Source organism: Lytechinus variegatus, chromosome 12 (genome assembly GCF_018143015.1).
Source record: "Lytechinus variegatus isolate NC3 chromosome 12, Lvar_3.0, whole genome shotgun sequence".
Lineage (NCBI taxonomy): Eukaryota > Metazoa > Echinodermata > Echinoidea > Temnopleuroida > Toxopneustidae > Lytechinus > Lytechinus variegatus.
The window spans coordinates 27,391,342-27,400,142 of NC_054751.1; positions in this window are offsets into that span (position 1 = coordinate 27,391,342).

The window sequence follows — 8,801 nt, forward strand, 5'->3', positions numbered from 1 at the left end:
ATGGTAAAAATGACTTTACAGGGACCTTAAATGTAATGTAGTTAAATGTCTTTAAATTTTACTTATACACATGACCAAGGCTTATTGAACATAAGTAAGAGAGGTAGTGAAGCAAGTGAGTTTTCCAGATGGCAGTTTTTATTTTTCCTGTTTTTTGTTTTTCATTTAAATGTTAATTGAAGAAAGATCACGTACATCCCCCTATTTAACCAACAGTTTAATGCTCGTATTCTAGCCAACTTTTTGAGTTGGTTGAACAAAATGTGAGTGTAGAATCTTGATGCAATTATAACAGTACTATCTTTTATACTTCACAATGTTAAGCACATATCCACTTGTTAGTTATGTTATTTTCAGGTATGCAATATTACCTATATTTTGATATATGTTTTATCTTTTTATTTTGAATGATTTTTATCTTAAGTGCAGGGTGCCTTTTAATAGTATGCAAGCAAATCAAAATAGGCCTATAATAAAGTGTGAAGTAAATTGTATCATGTGAGAAAGATATATGCATGTAAATTTGTAACGTGTTGTCAGAATATTATGAGAAAAAAATAAAACAAATGAATATCACATGCTGGTATTAAACGTATTCTGATTTGATTCACCAAGTTCACTGCATGTACATGAATGTTCTTGAATATGACCATTATGAAGGGAAAATAATGAAAACTGCTCCTATTTTAGTAAAATATAAAACCTTTATCAATTTCTTCATCCATTGGGTTTGTATTGTGTTTGATAGCCAGTAGTTTTAGAGGTACAGCAAGGGTGTATACAGGATTTTCCCGAGAAAAATTTGACAAGCAAAATTGGGAGAAAAAGGGTTTTCACAAAAAATTGTCATTTCGTCCGCGAGAAATATGACAAGCAAAAATACAGAAAGAAAAGAAGGTCCTCATTTCTGTATGAATGGCATATTTCCATTACAACTGTAAATATGCTGTATCTTTTAAGGGGGCACACTTGTGTAATAACAGTATATTTACATTAAAATTTTTGAGTATGGCTCTCAAAGGGGGGGGGGGGGCACAGCCCCTGGATTTGCCACTGAGGTACTTTGTATTGCATTTTTTCATTATTATGAATGCTAGAAATTACATATGAAATATGCGAACAGCTTCCCCATATATCGTGTAATATATTCCATAAAATCTTTTCTTGTTCAACTTATAAAAATATAATACAATACCTTATTTCTCAAGAAGGGGGTCTAGATGTGTCTGATTATACACCTCCAGAACAAATAAAATAAATTTTAATTTTGTTCCATGAAAATTGTATTTTATGGAATCTATGCCATTATGACATATCGGGGAGCCGTTCATCTGACATCGCAAAACTTTTAAAAAAAATCACAACTCCATCATTGCTCTTTGACAGATCTTCATGAAACCACCAATATTTGTCTCCATTTTATCTGCTCATATTTTAATGGTGACGATGGACTCCCCCCTTTAGCCCATCGTTAAATGGTGCTGTTCCAATACCTCACTGTTTTTTTCCTTTAGATACCAGGCTAGATACATACATACAGGTAATACAAGACAACAAAACATTTCATTTTCTGTTTGTTCTTCACATAGACCATACTGTCTTTCATTTTATTAGAATTGTCTCATTATAGTAATATAATTCACTGTTACAGAGAATACAACTCTGAAAACATGCTGTGGCCCATCATGGATCACCTCAAACGTGGCATACGTGGCTATACATATCATTTTTAATTAAAAAGTCACTGATATTCCATGTTCATGATGATTAATACAAAATAGTGCACGAGTAACAGTATTTCTATATTCACAAGGGAAGAGCTGCAATGTATTGTCGAGTTCAGAATTTCTCTCACATTTTCTCAATTTCGACTTTATAGCTTTATGTTTACTGCCAGACAACTTATGCCTGGGCATGCAACACGATTTTCAGATCATTTTTTTTGCCACGTACAAATCAAGATGCATCACATTGTTTGACTGTTTATAATTATTCCACTTGTTTAAATTTGAATTAAATCACTAGATGGCATGTTATTAAAGCAGATATATCTTTACGTCTCATTATACAGCAGTCCACCATCTTATAGCAATGGAACAAAAACATCATTTGTTGTGTAAAATAAAAGAGGCAACAGTTGCATCCCTCATACACAATTCGTACCCAAAATTGATCAAAATTTCTTGTCAACGATATCCCTCATTCATTTTTTCCATTTTCCCCCAAATCCTAATAGGTTCCATGGTTCTTTCAAAATAGACGTGACTAACTACCAAAGATTCAATATTCTGAATGTTCCTTAATCTGAATGTTTCTTATTCTGAAAAATGAATGAAGTGCGTTATTACAGAGGTTAATTCATTTGAAAATAAAGGTTTGTATTGTTAATTACTTTTATGCTCATAAACCTCATTTTATTTTTGAACAACCAACCCTTCAGAATAACGAATCTTAATTGTATTTTAGATGATCGAAACTTTCTGAAAAATGAACCTTTTTTGTCAGGATTTATCAACCTTGGAAACTTGAATTTCTGAATACAGACCCATTTTAATAAGAAGTGTATACCAATAACGTATGCAGCAATTAGACATTACTAGCATGTGTAATGAACTTCATTCCCATTACTAGCATTAGCATGTGTAATGAACTTCATTCCCATACATATTAAATTCACTCATTTTAATAATCTCTATTAAATATGATAAACACACACACGAACATATGATATTTGTGCGTCTCAAGTCTTAATTCATGAAAGATCTCCATGGCATATTTTGTCAAAATCAAGTTATTTGTAGGACATTTCATGAAGCTGATCGTAAGTTATGATTGACTTAATACGAGACTGTTAAACCCTTTCTTGTGTTGATTATATACCTCTATGAAGATAATTTAGCACATAGGAACATGTTCCAGCCGTGCAAAACTTTAGAACGAGCAGCTTCATGAAACATCTTCATTTACACTTCACTATTAACTGGGCATCAATCCACAGACCAGCGATCCTTAAAGATTGATTATAGTAATACATGTATATGCAATTAGAAAGCATATACAACAGAAATATTATGCAATGCATCGACTCTACTCATGATATATTTTACAATGGGAGACGGCTACTAAGAAAACATAAGTCTTTACTGGGAAACATCCCAAGAAAAACGACTAATCAAATGTTCAAATGTAACAAATAAAAAAGAAAATATTTGGCTTCACTCCAGTAACCACAACTGGGATTATTTTTAGGTTCAGAAATACTATGGTCTAAATGGCATTCAAGAAAAAATAATGGGACATTTACACTATTCCAATAAAAGTCAAGTCACACATTAAGTCACGTTAGCATTGGATAACCATAAAGTAAATGAACATATATCTTCATAATTCTTATATTGCTCTCTGTTATGTACATATTCAAATTTGTTCAGTGCTATGCACCGCTTCGTATAACCCTACTTAAAAGAAAAATATACACTCTCCAATACACAGAGAAATAGTACATTTTTTGTGCGTCTTAGTAACATTAAAAAGTACATATAGCAGTTTGCATCCTTAATAGTGTGAAATACATACATCTGTAGGCTAACTATTCTAAATACCTCAAAAGTTGATTTTATAATCCTAATTTCTTGTCCACATCGAAAGAAAGGCAGAAAACTGCCAAGAGCTTGTGGAACGAAGAAAATTTTTTAAAATAAAATTTTCATATGAGCAGTGATTAATGTTTAAGATAATAAGAGTCATTTAAACAGAGGTGAGGAGAGAGATAAAGAAAGAGAGATAGAAAGGGGGATAAGGAGATAAAGAAAGAGAGAGAGAGAGAGGAAGAGGGGGGTTAAGTGAAATAAAGAAAAAGGGGCATTTCATGAGTGTGGAGATAGACGGGGAGAGAGAAAGAGGGTGAGAGAGGAAGAGAGAAAAAAAGGCATGAGAGAGGGGGGAAAACAAGGTTAAGAGCAGGAGAGACAGAGGGACAGGAGACAGAGAGAGGGTGATGGAGAGAAAGAGACATCGACAGGGGAAGAGAGAAAGAGGAAGCATGAGAGAGAATACGGAGATTGGGAAAAAAGACTAGGATGGAAGCGAGAGAGAGAGAGAACTTGCAATTGGTGTGCATCATCTCTGCCTCTTACAACAAAATGCCTCTAAATGAAAACACATACAAAAAATAAAAATACAAAATAAATCAACTATATACCTATACATGTACATGCAGCAGTTTCCTGTATGCCTAACACTCTACACCCATGAACTAATATAAAAGATTTAACAGTGATTTTGCATGGCCTGTGTCTTTTCATGCTTTAATTAGATCAAAGACACGTTATGATTTCAGCACACAATTTCCTCTTGAAATGATTAATCAAGTAAATATCAATAACAAACATCAGAGCAATTAAAAGTCAATATTGCTTTCTAATGCCAGTGTGTAGCACATGATAGATGCAAAATATTCAAACAGGAAATTAAATTTATAAGTAACAGAAGAATTACAATGAACCTTTGTTGTGGCGCTCATTGGGTGGAGAAGATGAAACAAATATGATCAGAAATTTTTCTGACTGGAGTTATTATCATTTTTTTTGTAAGAGACTGAAATATCAATACTCTCCCCTTTATTGACTAACTGGACACTACAGGTTTAAATTGGATTGAGATGGACATTGCAATGAAAAATGATGATTCCAAACATACAGAAAAGGTCTTCTTCAAAGTGCATGTATTGTCACACTACTTGAGACATGGCCCATTAGTAGGAGAGCACTCACAGATCATTTGTTAGGGTTATTATGTATCATGAAGTTTGTGAACAGCAATCCTTTCAAACAGAAGCAGTTGGACGATTTCAAATTCGGTGTTGGTATTGGCAACACCATTCAGTGTGCCTTCCCTTCACAAAGAGATTCAAATCACATTACTGATAGCCTAACACCTAGTGAGATTAATCACAGGACACCATGATTTTACATTTGCTGCTGCATAGAACCTCTGTAAAAAAATCAGCCAACACCAAAGTCAACACCAAACTTGATATCATCCAGTGAGCTTTCATGAATTAATCGGGAACATATCCCTCAGAAAAACACAGAAAAGGTCTTCTTCAAAGTGCATGTATTGTCACACTACTTGAGACATGGCCCATTAGTAGGAGAGCACTCACAGATCATTTGTTAGGGTTATTATGTATCACAAAGTTTGTGAACAGCAATCCTTTCAAACAGAAGCAGTCGGACGATTTCAAGTTTGGTGTCGGTGTTGGCAACACCATTCAGTGTGCCTTCCCTTCACAAAAAGATTCAAATCACATCAATGATAGCCCAACACCTAGTGAGATTAATCACAGGACACCATGATTTTACATTTGGTGCTGCATTGAACCTCTGTAAAAAAAAACCAGCCAACACCAAACTTGATATCATCCAGTGAGCTTTCATGACTTAACCGGGAATATATCCCTCAGAAAAACACTATTATCAAACTAAATGACATATAAAGAGGTTGACTGCTAATACTTTTACGAGATCATAAACCAAAATCATGTGAAAATGCCCATTATTGCATATAAAGAGAAGCAGTATAGTTTTTGTGCATTCTGTTGTGAAAACAGGACCGTTCTCAAAATACTTATAACAAATGGCTTCATGATGTACACAATAGTCAATGGAAGTTAAACTGTAAACAAGAATTATGGAAGATAGTCTGAACCAAAAACGTGCAACCAACTCTTCGGGGACAACTTTGTTTTCATGGGGAATTTGACACCAATCAGATGCTTAAAGGTAAATGCTAGTTTTGGTAACGATATCAAAATGAGTTCGTACAGAATCCAATGAAATGACCACTAAAGTGTCTGTATAAATAAAATGCATGTGCCAAAAGATTCTGGAAGAAATCGTGTAATTGCTGAGAAATCAGCAAATAAGCACGGGATTCGGGTAGGGCGTCGGGCCCGACGCCCTAAGCAATAATCATACATTGTCCCACGTGCACTTATCTGTGTTGGGGATTTTCGGTGTGAACATTTTTCAGCGTCGATTTCAAGAATTCACAAAGTCCAGTTAATATAACTGTACCAGATCCAGATCCTCGATGATATACTGGCAATTAAGCCTTGTTCTACAGACTTTCTCATGAAATCAGTGTTAACTGCAACTACTGGAATTTCTCTTTAAAGAGAAATGCCAGTTGTAACGATGAAAAAATGGTTCTTACATAATCCAAGGAAAATTACCAATCAAGCGTATTTGCGTGAAAATAAAAAAAATATGTGCCAAAGGATTTGAGGAGAATTTGTGTGATTGCTGAGAAATTAGCAAAATAAGTTCCTGCAAAATGTCGGATATTTTTCCAAGCAATGATAATACAGTAACTGGTGAGGAATTCATTCTACCATGAATGAACTGGTATCATGGTTCTCACTAAATCTTGGGATTTTCCAGAGTTTAAAATACATTTATCCTTCCAAGGTCTTTCCCCCAGCGTTTCATACAGAAAGGCAGTATACAGTTTTGCCTCCTCCTCCATTGAAGCATTATCACACTTTGGCCCATATTCTGAAGTCAGGTTTAACTTAGACCATGGTTTAACTCTGTGTTAAAATTATGGGAAGCCAAAGGTGTCACAATTTTTATTAAATTGTTTGTTTCTTATGTTTACTGTGCTCTTTCCCGATTTATTGATGGTGAAGACAATCATCTATTTATACTTCCTACACCATTATGAATGATTTAAGAGCCAAATGGGGTGAAATATTATATCTCTACTGTTAGGGATTTATGTAACAATTGGCTGTCCATACTTAAACCACAACTTTAAACTTGAGTTTAAGTTAAACCCGACTTCAGAATATGGGCCTTTGAGTCTATACTCTATATAATCCAGTTGTAACCACATGAAGATGGTGCATACATGTACATGTAATTTTTCATTCAATATTGTTCAGTCATTTAAGAAGCCAAAAGACTAAATGAACTTTTATATATCATATAGAAATAGGTGTTCTGAAACTGTTCCGAAAAAAAAAACATAATATCAATTGGCTTTTATACAGAGCATAATACACTCAATGTCTCGCTATACAGACATATTTTCAAATTCATTGCTTATAATTCAAATCCTTTTTTATTTAGGGCATATCAACAAGATAATTAAGGCATGAAAGCTGTTCTTTTCTGTTCAGATCATTCACTTCTTTTAAAAGTTCTTAATGAGATTTGTAAGGAGCTGTGTCAGAAACCCCAATAAGTTGGAGTGTTATACGAAGAAATTATCTGTATCTGTCATATCAGTGATATCAGAGATGGTAATGCTCTTCTGACGAAGCTGGAATTAATATCTACTTTACAAGCGTACCAAGATGGTCATAAAATGAATAACCATACACATCAGAGAGAGTGCACCCCCACCAAATTTTTCTTCAAAATTTCCTTTTTCTTAAATTGCCAGTTCTTACAAAATAAAAACACAAACAGATGAAATGTGTGCCGAATCCTACCCAATCACTTTTACATTGTATACTAGTAAGTTGTATGTGGTTACTAAGACTTTGGAAAATATTCAATGTGCCCGCCAATCCCCCCCCCTCCCCCGGAAAAATGCTCTGCCTAAGACCAAGATTACATGTCTCTGTATCATTGAGTCTACCAATGACTTGTGCCATTCACGGTGACAGGAATCTCATTCGAAGATCTATAAATAACTTTCGAACATTAATCTAAGAATTCAATTCATTTTTGGTATAAGGCACTTAATTTTTTAAAGCAAGTTCAATGAAATTCATAAATAAGAAAAAAAATATTCCATAAAATCTGTACTATCAAATTGAGGACGCCAGCTGCTTAGCGGAGTACGCTCTTTAAATGAAGCTTTACTAGTTTGGATTAAGGTAATAAACTAGTAGTTACGATGTTCCCGTATTTCATAGGTTGTGATTGAATAGTTTTCCTAAGAAAAAAATAATTTTGTAGGTCTACACATGATGAAGGCTCCCTGAAATAGACTTTGTAAATGTGCAAGACTGCACGATAAAGATGACACTTTAAATTGATACCAAACTAATGATTTCAAATATACGCTGCTTCCCATTTTTCTTTACAATGAAAAAAAATTGAGCAAACATTCTACCATACAGAAGTTTCAAATGCATTCCCATTGGACAAGTTGACTGCAACATACATCGAGATAAAATTTAGCTTCTCAATGTCAATTTATTGGGACATTCTGCAGAATACCCAAATAGTCTTCTCTTAATATTCAGTACTGCCTTCCTGTGCAAAAAAATAAGCTGAACACATCCCCAGCATTGAATTATCCGACATCAAATTTGAACAACTTTTCTTCTTCAGATTGGCAGAAGTTTTTCTTTCGTTGCTATTTTTTCTAACGTTGAGAGCGGCAAAATTCAATGTGCAAATTATCAAGTTGCCAATTTATAGATACATTTGATGATTTTGCTTTAAATATTTGTTTGTCATTGAGTAAAGAAGCGTTGATGCAATATGCAATAAAACTGGATGCAGTATGTAAGAATTTTTCGTTTTTTTTTTTCAGAATTTTTAGGGCTCAAAAATTAGAAATAAGGAGGTCATTGGAGACTTTGATGAGATCAGTGTCTCTACTAATTAAAAAAAAAAGACATTAGTCCCTCCCCCCTCCCTTTAACAGCTCATATTTTACCCCCATAAAAAAGAAATCAACTTGGATTTAAAATTTTCATTATTGAAAAATTTAGCACATCTGTTCCGATACATAAAGAGGAATCAACAAATGTTGATTTTTTTTTTTAAACTTGGTACTTT